Here is a 21444-nt window from a genome sequence, read left to right as displayed (position 1 = left end):
GAGAGAGAGCACAGGCAGAGGCAGAGGGAGAAGCAGGCTCCCCACCAAGCAAGGAGCCCGATGTGGGACTCGATCCCAGGACGCTGGGATCATGACCTGAGCCGAAGGCAGCTGCTTAACCAACTGAGCCACCCAGGCATCTCTGTTCAGCTTGTTTTAAAGAAAATGTTTCTTGTATTATTTTTTAAAATGAGTCTAATTCAGATTTTCCTTTTGAATCCAAGAAAGAAATATTCCAAAAAAGTTTAAAAAATTGTTTTTATACTCTAGAATTATCTACCCCCCTTCAGCTTCTCTGTGCAATTTATATTTTTAGTTAGCTTGACCTCCAATAAGTTGTTTGTAAGCTAATTAGGGTAAGGGCTTTATCTTTTTATAGCTCCTGTTACAATTCTTTATATTTAACAGACAGTTTTGTATTATCCCAAGAGCTAACTGACTTTACAATTTAAATAACTTGTTTTCTCATTAGAACTTATGTGTCTATATAAGGATGCCGCTACTCTGATTTATATAGTATCAATTTGCATTTTTATGTTTTATACCTTATTACATATTACTTGCTTTAGTATCTCTGAGTTATGTTCCTGAAAATGTAAACTTTATTCAAGACAGTGTTTATTAGAGCCTAACTTTTTAGGAAAAATATTATAATTAAATGTTATATTTAAAATATTGTAATTAAAATTCCATTCATAATGTCCTCTTTATAACTCATAAAAAATGGAGAGAAAATTAGACTAGGGATTAAACAAGGAATGACCATGAAAATAATCAAAGATGGCGACATCCATGCTTACGCATGAAGTTAAGGCCCTCCTTCTCCAATTATCTTCATTTATCATTGTTGCTTGGATCCAATTAAATGAAAAGAAACATAATAGGATTTGTAAAAGTCCTATGAAGATGAGATCAAGTTGTCAGAAAGCAGCAACTTGAGGAATATTACATTTTTCCTAAAGGTTTTGCCTTAAATCAAGAAAAAAGACTTCCTTATACTGGCTCACGTATTGTTATCAAGGGAATCAGAAAAATCACTGACTGTGAAAAACAACGACAACACAAAAAGTAATTAATTCTGTACAGTATTTCTTTTACCTGTGATTGTACAAACATGCTCTAGCTGTTTGCCAAAGCCCAAAGAGGCAGAGACCAAACGAATTCCCGCATCCTGCTGCTGATTTGGTTATCTGAGGTAAGTGGCCATTTGATCAAAAACACACCCAGAGAAAAGAGAGTAAGAATTCCTTGGAAAGGAAACTCTCAATGTTCATTAAACCGGCATTATTCAAATATAGGGCATGGTGGACGTTTATTGGATTGGTCGGCAATGGTCGTGCTGTACTTTTCAGGGCTGTGACATCATACTAACAACGTCATTACTATTCCCTATTTCCCACTTGTGGGAGGATTTGTGCCCAAGTAGTTAAAAGAGAGTTGGATTTTCCAGTGCTTTCTCTGGCACTGTCAGGGCTGTGGCTGGGTGTGAACACTGATACACTGTTTTTCAGTGATTTAATTCAAAATCTATTTACAATATTTGCTGACCCCTACTTAGATGGGGGTGGAATTGAGTATGTTTCAAGGTTCCTGTCCTCAGAGACCTTAGTCCAAAATGGAAACCAGGCACATATCTTCACACCAAGATAACTACTGGTATGAGGAAGTAAGTGATGTATTTTCTGAATGGTAGTCCAAAATGAGTGTGGTATCACTGTGGCTTCAGAGGGTCTGGAAGAGCTTCCTGTGAGAGCCGCTGAGCCTAGAAACATGAGGTACCCAGAAGAGGCCCAGGCCACTGTGGTTCCAACAAGGGGGGGCTTGTGGACTTGGGGAACAGGTTTGAAAGACCAGTGAGAGCTAGACGGGACAGTGCTTAAGTTTAGGCCAAGGAGTGGAGACGTCAAACAGTTGAAAAGGTAGATTTTCCAAGGCCAGCTTGAGTATCATGACATTTTGCTCTGTTCAATTAAGGTATCTGCTATGTGCAATTCAATATTTAAAGTATTGCAACGCTTATGTAAATACATTTACATAACTTTGTTTTCCTCAGATTATATCCTGATTTGGTATTTGGAAAAGAACATAATTTATTCAGTCGTAAAATATTTGCTAACTCTCGTGCCAAGTACAAGACTGAACATTTATGTAACATTACAACAATTACTTATTAGGGGTACTTGGGGGTACAACATAGAACAAAAAGAAACATCTCTGTCCTCATGGAGCTTGTATTCTAGTGGTATATTAGTTTGCTGGGACTGCCACAGACTGTCTTAAACAACAGAACTTATTTCCTCACAGATACAGAGACTAGAAACCTGAGGTCAAGCGGTCAGCCAGATTGGTTCCTTGTTAGGACTGTGAGGGAAGGATCTATCCTAGGCCTATCTCCCTGGCTTGTGGCCATCTCTCTTTGTGTCTTACATTGTCTTCTCTCTGTACTTGTTTGTATCCAAATTTCCTCTTCTTATAATGACACCAGTCACACTGAGTTAGGGCCCACCCTCATTTTAACTTAATTACTTTGGAAAGACCCTATCTGCAAATATGGTCACATTCTGAGGCGCTGGGGGTAAGGACTTGAACATACGCATTTTGGGAAGGACACAGTTCAGCCCATAACGAGTGGGCATTGATGTCAGAGCAGTGAATCAAGTCTAGAACATGGGTGGTCTTGGTCTCTGTGTGACAGGCACAGTTCCAGGCATGCTCATGTCCCTCATTGCATTTAATGCTGTGACCAGCCCCAGAGGTAAGTATTGTTCCCCAGACTTTACAATGAGGAAACTGAGGGTGGACCATGGTAGTCTTAGGGGTGTTTGCTTGAGCGGCACCGTGCTTAATGTTTTCATTGGTCAAGGCCTTGGAAAGGAAAATTGAGCCGTGGCTGAATGTGTAGGCTATATATTTATGGCTGATTCAGAGTCAGAAGCAATTTCTGAATGTTAATGTAAAGAGGGAAGGTCTTTTTATTTTTAAACATTAGGTTCTCAGAAAAAAAAAGATAAAAGTAATATTTGATAATTATCTTTTTTCTCTATAAATAATCCCATATATTATTTTATGAGTATTATATATAGTACCACATTATTACAAATAACCACAGTTACTTATAGTAAATATATAACTATCTATTAAATAAATGCTACAGTTTTTAATAGCAATGATCACTTCCTTTGGATTAGCTAGATTCAAGTAAAGTTCCAGGTCACTTCTGAACCATACCTTTTCATTCATCTCCAGACTAGGAAGCTTTTCTCAGCACTACTCCTATGGGAGGAGTCCTCATATTATCTGTTTTGTCTGTTTCCATCGTGATGCTCCTCTGGTGGACAGATTCAGATTCAGCAAACTTATGGAGGACGTACTGTCATACGGCAGGTAATTTCATGGAAATACACGTGGTTCATAAATATGGAAAACCAAAGGATAATACGCATTTTTTATGAGCATCAATTTTTATGCAGTTATTTTACAGGGAAAAAAGTACTTTTTTTTTTTAAACTTAAGGTAACCAGTGGATAATTTAAAACGTAATTTAAATATTAAAACAGGGATGCCTGGGTGGTTCAGTCAGTTAAGCGTCTGCCTTCGGCTCAGGTCGTGATCCCAGGGTCCTGGGATCGAGCCCCACATGGGGCTCCTTGCTCAGCGGGGAGCCTGCTTCTCCCTCTGCCTGCTCTGCCTGTTCTGCCTGTAGCTCTCCCTGCTCCTGCTCTCTCTCTGACAAATAAATAAATAAAATCTTAAAAAAAATAAATATTGAAACAATATAGATATATATTAGAGTCCAAAATGCAACATTTGCATGAACTTTCAAGACGGAACTCATTTAAAAGGAGTGGCTTTTGTTTGGAGTTGTGCCTTTAGCTCAACAGAGATGTGAACTTGCCCTTCTCCTTCCGAGGGCTGGGGCTGGGCAGGGGGTGGGTCTCAGGAGAAAGCCTTTGAAAAGTTCTGAAATTTTCTTCATTCAGTCTTCCTAACAACCATGTGAGGTATATTATCCTCATTTAAGAGATCAGAAAACAGAAGTTTGGGTAAATTATCTTGCCCTAGTTTACACAGTGAGTAAATAGCAGAGGCAGGTGTTAAATTCACACTTTCTGAGTCCAATACCCAGGCATTTTATACTGTACTACATCCACTCCTTGGATGAATGAGGCTTCTGTCCTCCCGAGGCTGCAGAGACCTCACCAGTCTGTATGTCCACATGGTCCAACCTCATTTACTCATGGATTCATGCACTTATTTGTGCATTTAAGCAATCAATAAATCAATAAATATTGAGAGCTTACTACGGGCCAGGTTTCGTGCTGGGTCTGGAAGACACAGGGGTTAGCAACAAAGGCAGAACATAGTTCTCTCCCTCGTGGAATCTACGGTCTAGTGGAAGAACAGACGTTAAACAAATACCGCATAACGGTTGCTTATAAATTGATTGACAGGGGCGCCTGGGTGGCTCAGTGGGTTAAAGCCTCTGCCTTCGGCTCAGGTCATGATCCCGGGGTCCTGGGATCGAGCCCCACGTCGGGCTCTCTTCTCAGCAGGGAGCCTGCTTCCCTTCCTCTCTCTCTGCCTGCCTCCCTGCCTACTTGAAATCTTGAAATCTTGAAAAAAAAATTGATTGGCATTATGAAGCGAAAAATAGGGTGCCATGAGAAGAAAGCAACAGGTGAGTTAATTCAGATTAGTGATCAGAGAAGACCTCTTTAAGGGAGTGACCTTGGACCTGAGGTTTTGAGCATGACTTAGGTAGAGGAAAACTTTTCTGCCCTTGAAGTAGTTACAAATCGCCACCCTACAAAACCCATCACTTAATTCTCTCTTTGTTGATTCCCTCTTTCTCCACAGCAAGATCAAATCCTGCCCTCAGCCATCGCATTTATTCTTTTCTATTCTATCTGTCGATCCACCTGCTCATTCATCTACCCCTTCATCGTCGAGCATCAGCTATGAGCCTGGCATTACTGAGCCCTGAATCCTTTTCTTTTTCATCTTCACTCTTTCTTTTTTCTCCTTTGACTGCTTTAACTTTCTGATTCTTTTTTTTTTTTTTTTAAGCTTTATTTATTCGAGTAGGGGAGGGGTAGAGGGATAGGGAGACAGAATCTCAAGCAGACTCTCCACTGAGAGCCAGCCCAACTTGGGGCTTGATCTCATAATGCTGAGATTGTGACCTGAGCTGAAATCAACAGTCGGATGCTTAACTGACTGAACCACCCAGGCGTCCCTAAGCTTCTGATTCTTGAATCTATTTTTGACTCACATATTCAGTCTTATGCCTTTCCCAGACCAGCCACTTCCCTTCCCTTGGGCTAAACTATCATTTCTATTCCTGTTTCCAACAAATGCATTCTTTCCTCACATTTTTCTGAAATTTTTATAATCAGGTGCAAGAAAATTAATGAAGTTTTGTTTGTTTGTCAACTACGTAGTATTTCCATCCCTTAACAAAGAAATACCACTAATATAAAAAACAAACGTTTTTGGAATCTCTCTTTTTCTACCTTTCTACCTATATCTATCATCTGTTTCTGTCTGGGACCATTTCTTTCTTTTAACTATAAACTCCTGGAGATTGGCAGATCTATCTGTGTAAGTTAATATAACATCTGGAGCTAATAGTAATAACTTCTTAAGCTTTTCATATGCTTTTAAAAGAGGCAAGGCACATCCTTTATGGGCCTGCTAATATGCTTGATGTACCTCTGATATAAAAGTACAAATGAGGGGCACCTGGGTGGCTCAGTGAGTTAAGCTTCTGCCTTAGGCTCAGGTTGTGATCTCAGGGTCCTGGGATCAAGCCCCACATCGGGCTCTCTGCTCAGTGGGAGGCCTGCTTCTCCTCTCTCTCTCTCTGCCTGCCTCTCTGCCTACTTGTGATTTCTGTCTGTCAAATAAACAAATAAAATCTTTAAAAAATTTAAAAAAATAAAAGCACAAAGGAATTCAGGAATGCATAAATCAAGATTAGCCTGCTTTACCTTCTCCTATAAACTCATTTCTGTCCTTTCTGTCATAACCTGGACATAAAAAACCCAAGTCAGCAATAATACAGCATATCATCAACTATTTAGGCAAACATATGCTTACTTCTCTATCTCCACACAAGTCAGACAAATCCAACAAACTTCCTTTGGAAAGTCTGAAAACTCAGAGTACGCTATCCAGAAAGTTCCACCTAACCAAAGGCAAGTAGAGGGGATTTCTCTTTCCAGGCATGATGGAGTAACAAAGACCAGACTTAAATGCCCACCATAAATAACTAGGAAGCTGGATAAAATATGAAACAATGTTTTTCAGACATTGAGCAATAGTCTGCATAGGATTATGATTACTGAAAGAAGAGAAACAAACAAGTGAACTCAGTAATTCCCCTGGCTTTCTGCCTAGAAGAACTTTCTAGACTGTAGAGTCAGGAACAGGGACCCAAATGGATCCTGATAGCCTTGCTGAGTTGATAAAATGCAGGCCAGAGTTTAAGGAGGCTGAGATGGCTAGAGGTAGTGGGGCAGAGTTCTGGGAAGGAGGAGGCTATGCAGAAAAATTGCTCCAGAAATATGTACAAGAATATTTTGAGTTTTTGCTGAGCACCGAGACACAAGTGTATAGAATGACACTCCACAAGTTTGGATAGAAAAGACTGGTGAGTTGTAAGCCGAATTAATCTCAGGGCACACACGAACTGGGAGAAAATTTGGTTAGCCAAGGGAGAGAATACTTGATTATCCTTGGGACATTCGGAGGATACCCTAACATCATCATATGTTAGGAATACTTCTGAACTATCCTTTGAGTGAGATACTCTAGAACAGGGGTTGGAAACTTTTCTTAAATTTAGAGAACCCAATCATTTTTGGGTTGTGTGTCATATGGTCTTCAACACAACTATTCAAATCTGCCCTGGTAATGTGAAAGCAGCCATAGAAAATACATAAGTGAATGGGTGTGGCTATGTTCCAGTAAAACTTTATTAGCAAAAAACAAGTGGCCAACCTGTGAGCTGTGGTTTGCTGACCTCTGCTCTAGAGCAGCACTGTTCGATAGAAATATAATGCAAGCCACATATGTGGTTTTAAATGTCTGGTAACCACAGTACAAAGGAAAAACAAATAGGTAAACTTAGTAATAATTTTACTTAATTCTATAAATCCAAACTATTATCAATTCAACATGTAGTCAATATAAAAATTATTAATGAAGAAGTTTGTGCTCTTCTTCTCAAAATAAGTCTTCAAAATCTGTTGTGTATTTTATACCTATAGCACATCTTAATTCAGGTTAGTCACATTTAATAGCCACATACAGTTAGTGACTACCATAGCACTTGATAGCACATTGGATAGCACAGCTCTCACCCCTCTCTGGTAAAGCTTAAAGACAGGTCTCAAAGGAATCAAACTGATGGAACAATTAACTTCACTGCCCAATGCTCTTCCAAGGAAGACAACACAATACAGACACTTAATTATGTAACAATAACAATGTCAGCATTAAACAAAAAAATCACTGGACATGCTTAAAAGCAAGAAAAAAAACTACAACAAGAAAAACAATCAGTTAAGGGAAACAAACCTAGAAATGACAAAATAATGGAATTAGCAGACATGATGTTAAGACAGATTTTATTATTATGTATAAGTATTTAAAGGAAAAAATTATCAGAAGAAAAATGAAGGATATAAAAAAGAATCAATTATGACTTTTAGAGATTAAAAAAAATGTAATATCTGGACTGAAGATTTCAGTGGATAAGATTAACATCAGATTAGGCACTGCAGAAGAAAAGATTAGTCAACCTGTAAATGTAGCAATTAAATTGATCCAAGATAAACCACAGAGAGAAAAAAGACTTAAAGAAAATAGATGAAAAGAGGCTTAGTGATTGGTGAGAAAATACCAAATGATCTACCATAATTGGGAAAGGAAAGAAGAGAGGACAGAAAAATATTTGAAGAAATAATACCCAAAACACTTCAAAATTCAGTGGAAATTATATTTCATAAATCCAAGAAGCTTAAAAACTCATGAAAAAAAAAAGTCACATAATAATCAAATATCTGAAAAACCAGTGTTGAAAAGAAAATTTTAAAGGCAGTCTGAGAAAAAAAAAACACATTAAGTACAGAGAAATAGACATAAAAATGATTATAGACTTCACCTCAGAAATTTAGCAAGCCAGAAAACAATCAAATAACACCATTAGAGTGCTGAAAGAAAAAACTCAACTTGGAATTCAATACTGATGGAAATAGCCTTCAAAAACAAAAGTGAAATAAGGGTGCCTGGGTGGCTCATCAGTTGAGTGTCTGACTCTTGGTTTCAGCTGAGGTCATGATCTCAGGGTCATGAGATCAAGCCTCACATCCAGCTCTAAACTCAGCAAGGAGTCTGCTTGAGATTCTCTCTCTCATCTCCCTCTGCCCTGCCCCTTGTTCATACACAAACACACACACTCTCACTCTCAAATAAATAAATAAATAAAGGGGCGCCTGGGTGGCTCAGTGGGTTAAAGCCTCTGCCTTCAGCTCAGGTCATGATCCCAGGGTCCTGGGATCGAGCCCCACATCGGGCTCTCTGCTCAGCAGGGAGCCTGCTTCCTCCCTTCTCTCTCTTTGCCTGCCTCTCTGCCTACTTGTGATCTCTCTCTGTCAAATAAATAAATAAAATCTTTAAAAAATAAAAAATAAATAAATAAAAACATTATCAGACAAACAAAATTTGAGGAATTTTGTTGCCAGCATATATATACTAAAAGAAATGTTAAACAAAATTATTTAGGCAAAAGCAAAATGACAACAGATGGAAACTTGGAATACCAGAAATGGTAAATATGTGAACAATAGAAAATATTTCTTTCCTCATTTTAAAATTTCTTTGAAATCTAATAACCACATAAAGCAAAAATAATAACAATGTATTTTTGAGATTTATCAAATGCATAGAAACAGTATGTATGACAATAGATTGAAGAGCAGTGGAAGTCTAGAGTATTAAGGATTTTATGTTATATATGAAGTGGCATAATACTATTTGAATGTAAATTATGAATTAAGATGCATATTATAAAGTGCAGAGCAATCACTAAAATAAAATAATAAAATATATCTCCTCAACAGTGGAGATAAAGTGGAATATTAAGCAGTACCAATTAACTCAAAAGAAGTAGGAAAAGAAAAAGTAACAAGAAAAGATGAGACAAAATGAAAACTGATAGTAAATGGTAGACTTAAACTCAACCATTTTGATAATTATACTAAATGTAAATGGTCTGCAGACTCCAATTAAAAGTCAGACTGACAGACTAGATAAAAAATTAAGATTCTATTATATGCTGTGTAGGAACAAACCTCTCCAAATATATAGACAGAATAGGTTAAAACTAAGAAGAAGGAAAAAGATATACTGTACAAACATAAATTGTAAGGAAGCTGGAGTGGCTATATTAGTATCAGAAAAAGCGTGCAATATAAAAAGAATATACTAGGAATAATGAAAAAGTGTGCAATTTATTGGGGGGTGATGTGACAATCCTAAATGGAATAGAGCTTGAAAATACATGAAGCAAAACCTGGAAAAATAAGTCAGGGTTCTGGGAAGCACTTAAATTCCCTGGAGTGAATCAGTTGGTTGGAATTGGGAAAATCACTTAATCTGTGAATAAAAGTTCACTCCCTTGTAAAATAAAAATAGTCACACAATATTTCATGGGTATTTTGTGAAGATTAGATAAAAGTATCTGTGAAAATAAAATAAACAAAAACAAAAAAACCAAATCTGAACTGAAAGGAAATTTAAAAATCTGCAGTGACAGTTGGAGTATTCAACACTTTTCACTTATAGTCAATAAAGAAAGAAGGCAAAATCAGCAAGGATATTGAAGACTTGAATGATACCATCAATCAACTGTACCTAATTGACATTCATAGAATACTCTACCCACAACAGCAGAATTATGCATTTTTTAAAAAAGTTTACCTGGAATATTAATCAAGAGAGACCAAATGTTAGTCATGGAACAAGTTTTAACAAATTTAAACATATTTAAATCATAGGGTCTGTCCTCTGTCCACAGTGAAATTAAATTAGAAATCAATAACAGCTATTTGGGAAACCTCCAAATATTTAGGAATCAAATAGCATACTTCTAAACAACACATGGGCCAGAGAAGAAATCACAAGGGAATTTAAAAAATATTTTTAACTGAATGAAAAGGAAAACACATCAAAATTTATGAGATGTAGTTGAAACAGTGTCTCAAAGGAAATGTACAGCATTATATGTTAATATTAGAAAACAAGAAAGGTCTAAAATCAATAAGAATCTATCTGAAGCAAGAAAAGAATATATGTTGGCTAATTGAATTTAAATTAAAAAAAATTTTAAAAAGGTAGAAGAACAAATTAAACCTAAAAAAAAAAGGGGAGAAAATAACAAAGATAAAAGTAGAAATCAATGACATATAAACAAAAATAATAGAGAAAATCACTGAAACCAAAGGCTAGTTGGAGAATTTCAACAAAACTTATAAACCCCTTGCTCAATACATTAAGGAAAAAAAGGGAGAAGACACAAATGATCGATATCAGTTACATACTACAGATGCTACCAATTTTACAAGGATAATAAATGAATATTATGAAAACTTTGTTGTCAATAAATGCAACAACTTAGATGAATGGGCAAATTCCTTAGAAGACACAATTTGCCAAATATGACTGAAGAAGAAGTAGAAAACCCAAAGAAGCCATGTATTGCATAAAGAAATTAAATGTGTAAATTTAAAAATTTTCTACAGAGAAAACTTTAGTACCAGAAGGTTTCACTTGTGAATTCTATCAAATATTTAAGAAACATGCCAACATTTCATAAACTGTTTCAGAAAACGGGAGGATGGAATACTTTCCAACTCATTTCATGAGGCCAGCATCACCTTAATATGAAAATCTGAGAGTGAGTTATGAGAGAGAAAAAACGAAACAACATGAGACCAATATGACCCATGAACATAGGCACAGGAATCCTTAGCAAAATACTAGCAAATTGAGTCCAACTATCTCTAAGAGAAACAATACATAGTGGTGGGGGCTTATTTCAGAAATGTCGAAAATCTAGAGTAAGACCTCTGAAGGGGGGTGTATGCCAATGGGAAGTAAAAAGTAAAAAGGGAGCATCATTAACTTCCATAGTCTTGATTTTCATCTTTTTAACAGCTGGCATTTCTGAACATTTACCACACTCCAGGAAGCAGGTTCAGAGCTATATATGAATTCTCTTGTTTAATTTATAAGAACCCTATGAGGTAGATACTACTGTTGTGCACATTTTATAAATGAGTAAATTAAAGCAGAGAGAAACCTCAAAACCTATCCACAGTCCCATAACTATTAGGATTTGGACCTATATTGTCCATCTCCAGATCCTGCACTCTTTGCTAATAATGTACCACTCTACAAAGAACTGCTCATCTTCTGTGCTTTTGCCTAGCAAGGCTTTTTTCATCACTCCTAAACATTTATCCACTTTATCAGTCCATAATTAAGAATTTCGATCTGAGTCAAAATATTAAGTAGTTCCAAATGCAAATACTTCTGAAATAAAAGTATGTGTATTAAATTATAAAACTTATAATACTAGCATGGAATATGTACTCCTTTATCCCCTTCCTAAATTTTTTTTTTTTTCTAAAGATGACTAAATCAGTAGTTGTCCCGCTTTTTTTTTTTTTTTTTTTGACAGACAGAGATCACAAGTAGGCAGAGAGGCAGGCAGAGAGAGAGGGAAAGCAGGCTCCCTGCTGAGCAGAGAGCCCGATGTGGGGCTCAATCCCAGGACCCTGAGATCATGACCTGAGCCGAAGGCAGAGGCTTTAACCCACTGAGCCACCCAGGTGCCCCTCCCCTTCCTAAATTTTTACGTGGCCACAAATGTGGTCTCCAAGAAGTGGGGGAAAAAATAAAAAACCCAACAAACAAACCAAAACCAATTTTCCCTTTCCTATGTGTAGAACAAAATGCTTTTTACCTGCCCACTGTGCCCCACCCCCCATCCATGGGTTGACCTAGAATTCAACGCTGGCAGTAAGACTTGATGGCATATGAACTTGGGCAAGGTCTTTGAGGTTGGGAGCCTTAGATCTCAGTTTTGTGAAATGGAATGGTTCTGGGAGGTCTTGGGAGCCTTAGATCTCAGTTTTGTGAAATGGAATGGTTCTGCCTCCTGAGCTGGATAGTGTGAGGATGAGGAAGGTACCCAGGTGAGCTTCAGGATTCTTTCCTTCCCTTGGCTTCTTCTTAACCTTCTCTCCTTTGTGATGCTTCTTCAGAGTTTCAGAGCTTTGAACCTCTCCAGAAAAGCCTTTTTGAAACTGTTTTTGATCCATGTCCATAGTGATCACAAGTCAATAGAACCATAATATACGTATGTACATATGTATAATGAAAGCAATCACCTAATTTATTGTAAAAATTAGGAAGATTATTACTTACAAAAGTAATAACTATGCTGATCCACCAGGAATAAACTGGGGCTATTCTGGGAGAACCAAGTCACATGTCACAAAACCACTTAACCTTATTTATTTTGGTGCATTCTGTTATTTTATCTGTATTCTATTATTTCTTTATTTTTCAGTTTCCCAATTTTATTGTTTTTTCATATATTCTAGTTAATTAATATAAAGATGCTTTCCAGGATCTATTAAATTGATTTTGTATCCCACTAATGAATTCATATATATATATATATATATATATATATATATATATATATTTGGCTTTTCTCAGAAGCCTGGAGGCTCTGCATGAGTTTGTTTATTTATTTTTAATTTTTTAATTTTTTAATAAACATATAATGTATTATTAGCCCCAGGGGTACAGGTCTGTGAATCGCCAGGTTTACACACTTCACAGCACTCACCATAGCACATACCCTCCCCAATGTCCATAACCCCACCCCCCTCTCCCGACACACCTACCCCCAGCAACCCTCAGTTTATTTTGTGAGATTAAGAGTCACTTATGGTTTGTCTCCCTCCCAACCCCATCTTGTTTCATTTATTCTTCTCCTACCCCCCTAACCCCCCACGTTGCATCTCCACTTCCTCATATCAGGGAGATCATATGATAGTTGTCTTTCTCTGATTGGCTTAATTCGCTAAGCATGATGCCCTCTAGTTCCATCCACATCGTCGCAAATGGCAAGATTTCATTTCTTTTGATGGCTGCATAGTATTCCATTGTACATATATACAACATCTTCTTTATCCATTCACCTGTTGATGGACATCTAGGTTCTCTCCATAGTTTGGCTATTGTGGACATTGCTGCTATAAACATTCGGGTGCACGTGCCCCTTCAGATCACTATGTTTTTATCTTTAGGGTAAATACCCAGTAGTGCAATTGCTGGGTCCTAAGGTAGCTCTATTTTCAACTTTTTGAGGAACTTTTTGCTGTTTTCCAGAGTGGTTGCACCAGCTTGCATTCCCACCAGCAGTGTAGGAGGGTTCCCCTTTCTCCACATCCTCGCCAGCATCTGTCATTTTCTGACTTGTTAATTTTAGCTCTTCTGACTGCCTACCCAGATATTTTGACTTCATCTAAAGAATGTCTTGTTCAGTCTTTAAAATATTCCCGGGATCCGAAGTGCTAAAGGTAAGCGTGCACGAATTTGATGAAGTTCTGGAGAACTGAAGGGGTTCTAATTCCCATAGGTACACTTACTCTGTTTCTCTGCATTCATTCCTTATCCATTCTTTCCTCTTCTCATTCATGGAATACTTTGAGCACTTCCCATATTACCAGGGGCTGGAAAGGATCAGATCCTGGATGCCGGGATGGGGGTCCCTGCCCTTGAGGAACTGCTGTGTACTGCTGGGCGGAGGCCCCTGAAGATGGAGCGTTTCAGGACGGAGAGATAAGTGGTACAGCACAGAGATTATCGAATGGGCATAGGAACCTGGAAGAACAATCCACCAGCTCTGCGGAGGTGGAAGGGAGGGTTCCGTGGGGAAGACTAACACTGAAATGTAGGAAGCTCTTGAGGACAGACATCGAGGCATGGGGGCTCCAGGGGAGCTACCGCAAGCCAACCTCCAGGCTACTCTACGGGGCTCTCTTCACAGGCAGGAGGGGCACTGGGGCACGGGGCTGATGTGATGCCCCATCTGTTTCTTCGGCGTTTCTCAGATTTATTTTAAACTTCGGGAGAGGGCTCACACCCCACTCTGTTTTGGTCTCCCCAACCTGACTGTGCTCTCCAGGTCATCCTGCTTCACAGCACTTTACACGCTCTAAATAAGCTAGGTCATTTACTTCTCTGGTATGTTTCCTACCTGTTGGGTCCTCCTATAAGGTAAGCTGAAGGGGAGGATTCGTTTATTTCGCTCACTGTGTGTCCCCCCCCAACTCCTGGAAAAGTGCTTGGTCCATTCACAGTAGTTTCCTGAAAAATAATGCGAAAGACCTGGAAGAGCGAATTTCTGTATCCAGGACATAATTTGCATAGACTCGCGTCTGAAGGAAAGTGTGGAGGAAAATAAAGTCCTATAAGGGACCGCCGTTTCTAATAGCATCCTTTCGCTCCCTCCCGTAAACTGGCGTTTATTAATCACCTGCTCCCCGCCAGCCCTGTTTCGAGCACTCAGATTTCAGAGAACAGAACAGATGCTCTTTCCTGCCTTCGTGGTGCTCACCTGCTAGAGTGGAAGAGACATTAATGAGCTGTGTAATTGCAAATTTGGGATAACTGCTAAGGGGAAAAAAAAGTACAGGAAGCTCTGAAAGCTTGAAACCGTAGCGCATGACTTGGGGCTGGGAGGTCAGGGAAGTGATTTTTTTTTTTTTTATAAAAAGATTTTATTTATTTGAGAGAGAGAGAGGGAGGGAGATCACAGAGGGAGAAGTAGACTTGCCGTCGAGCGGAGAGCCCGATGTGAGGCTCGATCCCAGGACCTGGGATCATGACCTGAGCTGAAGGCAGATGCTTAATTGACTGAGCCACCCAGGTGCCCCCAGGGAAGTGATTTTTAAGCCGTGGCAAAGCTGAGGGTCTGGTGTGGCCAAGCCAGTGGGGAGGAGGGGCTTAGCCGAATGGGTGAGCGGGGCAGACCAAGCAGCTCCAGGTGCACGCAGGCCTTAAGGGGTTGGCCCTTTAACCAGGAGCAAAGCGGAACCGCGAGAGGAGTGTCAGCTGGGGGACGTAGAAGTGAAAAGATAGCTGAGGCTGAAGTGCAGGCATGAGATTAGGAAGTATCCCAGGGCTATGGGGGTATCAGGTAGGAGGGTGGTGCAGAGCTCAACACAAGATGTGATGGTCCCAGGGATGAAAAGCTGTGGGTAGGTTAGAGAAATAATTAAGGCATAAAATTGAAGTTAATGGCTTTTTTGTAAATTGGTAACGGCTTGTATGTATAAGGGATTTTTAAAAAAGATTTTATTTTTATTCATTTAGAGACAGAGGAAGGGAACGGGGCGTAAGGGGCAAAGGGAGAAGGAGAGAATCTCAAGCAGATACCCCACTCAGTGTGGAGCCCATTGCTGGGCTCGATCTCACGACACCCAAGATCATGATCGGAACTGAAATCAAGAATCAGATGCTCAAATTGAACTACCCTGGTGCCCTGTATGTATAAGGTGTTTTTTTTTTTTTTTTATGTTTGTGTGAACCAACTATAAATAAAGATGCACTTTGAGTTGTTTGTCAGCATCTTCTGTGATATGTATATGGATATTGGTAAGAATTGGCCCAATCCGTGGTGATCTAGTGGCCCCCGGGGGCCTGGTGGGTCTTCTGGGGATGCAAACAAAGGAATGCTACCTGGAAGGGCTGTACAGACCACGGGAAGATAATAAAAGTGGCGTGTGTGTTTGTGTGTACATGCATATAACCAATCATGGAACCTCACTCCTTTTCCATCCTTCCTTCCTTCCTTCTAGCCCTGCTTCTTTCTTTCTGCATTCTCCTGTCAGACTACAGTTTAAGATCAGTGGTTCTCAATGTTCCTTGGGCCTTAGCCTGAGAATACACGCAGAAAATGCCATATCATATATCAGGAGCCCTGGGACCCCAGGCTAAGAAGTTCTGACCTGCAGAGTTTGTAAAATGGCAATCCACAGACAAAAATAAATATATTTAGTCAATAAATTTTTTGAAAGATGGTCAAACTCATTAACAATCAATGGAGCCAATGACAATATAACACCTTCTTTCTTTTTCTTTTTTTTTTTTTTAAGTAGGCTCCATGCCCAGCGTGTAGCCCAATGCAGGGCTTGAACCCATGACACTGAGATCAACACCTGGGCTGAGATCAAGAGCCTGACACTTAACCAACAGTCACCCAGGCACCCCAGGAGATAACATCTTCTATTGATCAGATCGGTAATGATTGATAATACCCAGTTTGGTGGTTCTGGGAGGAAATGAGCACGCTTATATATTCAGGAGAAGCGCAAACGGAACAGCTTTTGAGAGAGCAACTAGGCAGTACCTTTCAAAATTTTAAATGCCTAGATCCTTCAACCTAGTAATTCCATCCTAAGAAACTATCCTTTAGGAAAACAGATGTACGTGCGCACATAGTTAAGGATGTTCACTGCATCAATGACTAGAAAGTTAGGGAGTACCTAAATGATCACCAGCAGGGAAATGGCTAAATGTCTTTGGGACATGCCCAGGCTATACAGTGGAATACCATACAGTCTGAAAGAACGCACTTGATCTGTACTGACATATTAAGTGAAAAAGCATATTGCAGACCAATATATGTAGCCCAACACATTCTCCATTAGAGAATTCAAAGAAGTATTTGTTATATATAAATGTTTTTGTATATATTTAGAAAATAAATACTTGGATATATATGAACCAAAATAGTGATTAACCCAAGGGAGTAGGACTTAGAGGGGTGAGCGAGGAAGTCCTGAAATTTTCCTCTTTTATTTTGTGCCCTTTCTGTACTATTTGAATTTGTTTTAACAAGCCTATACTATCTGATCTTCATTCTTAAAATGAATAAAGGTCGTGGAGAATTCTTCCCCTTGAGGTTCTTTTCAACCGTACAGCTCTAACTTCAAAATTTGAGATGGGGGAAGAAGCAAACAGTTAAGACTTGCCCTAGTGTCCTCCTCTGATTAAAATATTTCAGTGATGTCCAAGTCTGAACTCAAGTCTGAACTTCCTGGGGCGCCTGGGTGGCTCCGTGGGTTAAGCGTCTGACTTGGGCTCAGGTCTTGATCTCAGGGTCCTGGGATCGAGCCCCGTGTTGGGCTCTGTGCTCAGTGGGGAGTCAGCTTGTCCCTCTCCCTCTGTCCCTTCCCCGCTCATGCTTGCGCGCGCTCTCTCTCTCTCTCAAATAACTGAATAAAAAATCTTAAAAAAAGAAAAAAAGTCTAAATTCCTGGGAGTCGCACTGCAGGCTCTCCTAAATCTGGCCACTTGCCTCCCCCTACAGTGTCTTTAGCAATCCTCCAACTCACCGACTCTGCCCTCACCAGAACGTGCTTGGATGTGGATTCCGAGGCGTCTCCGGGGTTATTGCTACACGTTAGCTGTACTTGTCTCTAAAGACATCCTCTGCTACCTGACCTGTGTTCTGTCCTTTAAATGCCACCTCCTCCAGAAGATCCAGCCCACTAGCCAGAGGCACTCTGGTCTGGGCAGGGCGCAAATGATCCATGGCCCCAGGCATATCCCCTGTATGATATTACTTGCGGTACCCCACTGCCTCCTTGTTTTAGCTTCCTGTTTCCCTCTAGTTTGAGAACCTACGGAAGGCAGAGGCTGTGTTTTGTGTCACTATATGGGCCTTGCGTATCCCAATGCCTTGGCTACTGGAGGCCCTTACCAAGTGGCTCTTGGATCATGCAGTGCTCACCTCCCCTTTCAGGGATCCACTCGTTGGCAGCCTCAAAGAAATATGAGGACCAGATTTTAAAATTCCTCACACATTACTTCTTTCCATAGAGTATAACTAAAAATTTAGACCCACCAAACCACAGCACTTTAGAACTAGGAAGGACTTCACTTGATCTTAGCCAAAAAGCCGAGAAGCGATAGAACTAGGAAGGACTTAAGAGTTATCTAGGAGAGTTGTTTTCAATCAAAAGTCTGTGTACTAGTGCAAGTCTTCATACTCCAAGGCAAAATGAGAAAAACATGAGCAATAGAGCAGACTAAAAAAAAAAAAAAAAAAAAAAAAAAAATCAGGTTTAATGCGTTTGGTTTAAAGGATGCTCTCTTACTCAGAGTTTATGTCTCTCTCCCATTTTAAGGTTATTTATGAATTATGTGCTAGTAGAGTTTTTTTTTTAAGTTTAATTGGTCTATTAAATAAGAAAATCTGGAAACTCTGCCTCTTGTCATCTTTCTCCTCAGAACTAAGACCTAGAGGGATTATCACTTTGCCCATAGCCAACGAAGAAAAAACCATTTAGGCCCAGGACCCTTTGGCTTGGTGGGTAATGCAATTGCGTATGTATACAAATATTGTATATGTTTGGTGTGACTGGTTTTCTGTTCGGCATTTTAAATCCAGAAATGCAACAGTCAGTTAACATATTTGTTGTATTACAATGGGAAACAGGCTTGCTGTTTGACAAGTGTCTATTACCATATGGTATTGCTGTCTGTTAGTATTTTGGTGAGGTTTTAAGAAATGTCAGAGTCTTGAAATTATATATATGCAATATTATTATTGACTTTGATATGGAAATAAAGGCTGTTTACTCTCAAATTTTGGATGCTTTTTCTGTTTGAAAGTGTTGTAAGCATCTTAAAAAAAGAATTTAAAGTGACTTTGAATTTGGCTATTGCTTCGATTCTGATTTTAAACATCTGAATGCTGTCCAACGACGGGATTCTACTTCTGAGAGTTTATCATGAGAAAATAATGAGAGATATGTGCACAGACATACATATGAAGGTGTTCGTTAAATCATTTGTGTTAAAGATTAGGGAAAAAACACAAATGCCCAATAATAGAGAATTGTTTAAATAAATACATTTTGATGTAGTCCTATATGGCTGTATTTTTACCTTCTTTTGTATACTTGTTCGTGTTTTCCCATTTTTATCTACCACACATTATACTTATATAAGTAAAAAGTTTAAAAATCTGCCTAGCTTAATGTTTTATCCAAAATAATGTTTCTTACCTGTTTTCCTTGTGCTTTTTTTCTTTTTTGAAAGATTTTATTTATTTGTTTGACAGAGATCACAAGTAGGCAGAGAGGCACGCAGAGAGAGAGGAAGGGAAGCAGGCTCCCTGCAGAGCAGAGAGCCCCATGTGGGGCTAGATCCCAGGACTCTGGGATCATGACCTGAGCTGAAGACAGAGGCTTTAACCCACTGAGCCACCCAGGAGCCCCTGTTTTTTTTTTTTTTTTTCCTGATTTGACATTATTGACTAATATAATTTGATAGCCCTTCAAAGCTCAGTGGATATAGACTTGAAATCTTATTTTTTTTCAAATTTCACTTTTACCGCTTCTGTTTTTATGTAGTTTGGCTTGGCTTCATATCAATCAGCCCAAAATCCAGGGCAAAGCTGTCATTCTCATTCTGAACACTATTCTCTCTGGCAAGTTCATGTTCTAGGCTTGGACATTCTAATCAGCTATCAGTGAGGGCAAGCACAGCCCTAAACTTAAAGATAAATGGACATTTGGAGGTGTAATCGATCTAAGTATTTATTTTGCCCCTAGATCTGGCTCCCTCTTAGCTCAGGGGAGGAAGCTTCGTCATCGTATTTACCAGTGTTGCAAGCCTGTTGGCCTAAAAACCAGAGGGAACAGCATCTCCTGCATTGCCAGCCCCCAAGAAAGCCTCTTTGAGAGAGGAAGACAAGAGATGCTTTATCACACCCTAGCTATGTGTGTCTGTGTGTGCGTACCTGTGTGCATATCAGTGTGTGCCCCAGTGTGTGTGTGTGTGTGTGTGCGCGCGCGCGCGCGCATGCTTGAGAGATGGGGGGGGCGGGAGGGAGAGAGTGAAAAGGAGAGTGGGATTGTGTACAAGGGTTTCTGGAATCTCTGGCATTAGGTTAATTCTTATTCGCTGTTACAGTTTCCAGTAGTTCTTCCTAGTAGCTGTTCTACTTTCAATGAATGACTTAGCTGGTGAATGTCGGACTCTTTCTAGGATGTAAGACACCTGAAGCCTAGTCCCGTGTTCCCGTTCCCCCCACCCACTCCCAGTACCTAGCATGGAGCTTTTTACATATGGAATGAGGATTTAATAAATATTGGTTGAATAAATGTCTGGATGGGTTTTCAAAACCCTTATTTACTTCTGTTTGGACCTTGTCTAACAATTTCTACGGCTGCTGTAGCTTTTCTTCTTCCAGTGGCTCCTTTTTTTTTTTTTTTTAAGATTTTATTTATTTATTTGACAGAGATCACAAGTAGTCAGAGAGAAAGGAGGAAGCAGGCTCCCTGCTGAGCAGAGAGCTTGATGTGAGGCTCGACCCCAGGACCCTGAGATCATGACCTGAGCCGAAGGCAGAGGCTTTAACGCACTGAGCCACGCAGGTGCCCTTCTAGTGGCTTCTTAAAGCCATTTCTAGAAGAGGACCATGTCACCAAACTGAGGGAAGGGCTTGTTGACTGTTTCTCCAGCAGGAGGGGAGGCCCACCCCTCATCCACTGTAAACTTTAGAAAGTGGGACCCAGGCCTCAGCCCTGTTCTCTGTCAGTCTCCTTCCTTTCCCAGCTGTTCCTCCGCTCTAGATAGTTTTGTGAAAAAAACCAGGCATCTGTTTCAAGGTTCTCGGCAACACAAGGCTGCAGCCTTTCTAGGACAACTGATTTGGATTACCGCCGGGTCCGTGGGAGCTCCAGCCGTCTCCCAAACAACGTGCGCCTTCGTCTTTAATTTGTGCAACATACTGCTGGCTTCCAGAGGGCTGGCTGAAGGCAGTGATTTTTGACTTGTTTGATTGATTTGCTCATTGCTGTCTCCATCTCTAAGGACAGTGCGTAAATGCCTGCTCCAAGGGCACTCAGGAACTATTTGCCCAATGCGTGAACGAATGATGGAATGTCCTCATGGCCTTCGAATAGCATCTTGTGTTTGAGGTGTTGTTTTTTTTTTTTTTTAATTTTATTTATTTATTTATTTGACACAGAGAGAGAGAGAGAGAGAGATCACAAGTAGGCAGAGAGGCAGGCAGAGAGAGAGGGGGAAGCAGGCTCCCTGCTAAGTAGAAAGCTTAACTCAGGGCTTGATCCCACGACCCTGAGATCATGACCTGAGCTGAAGGCAGAGGCTTAACCCACTGAGCCACCCAGGAGCCCCTGAGGTGCTCTTTTGACTATAGTTGGCCTAGTTAGGCTCTTCCCCAAATTACGGGTCCAGTCCTCTGCTACACAATCCTTCAAAACTGGATTCCACTTCTTCCATTTCCCTTTACGGAACATGCCAGACCATTCAGCTTGATAA

The sequence above is a fragment of the Martes martes genome, assembly GCF_963455335.1.
Source record: "Martes martes genome assembly, chromosome: 2".
NCBI classification, from domain to species: domain Eukaryota; kingdom Metazoa; phylum Chordata; class Mammalia; order Carnivora; family Mustelidae; genus Martes; species Martes martes.
This window is presented reverse-complemented; position numbering follows the sequence as displayed.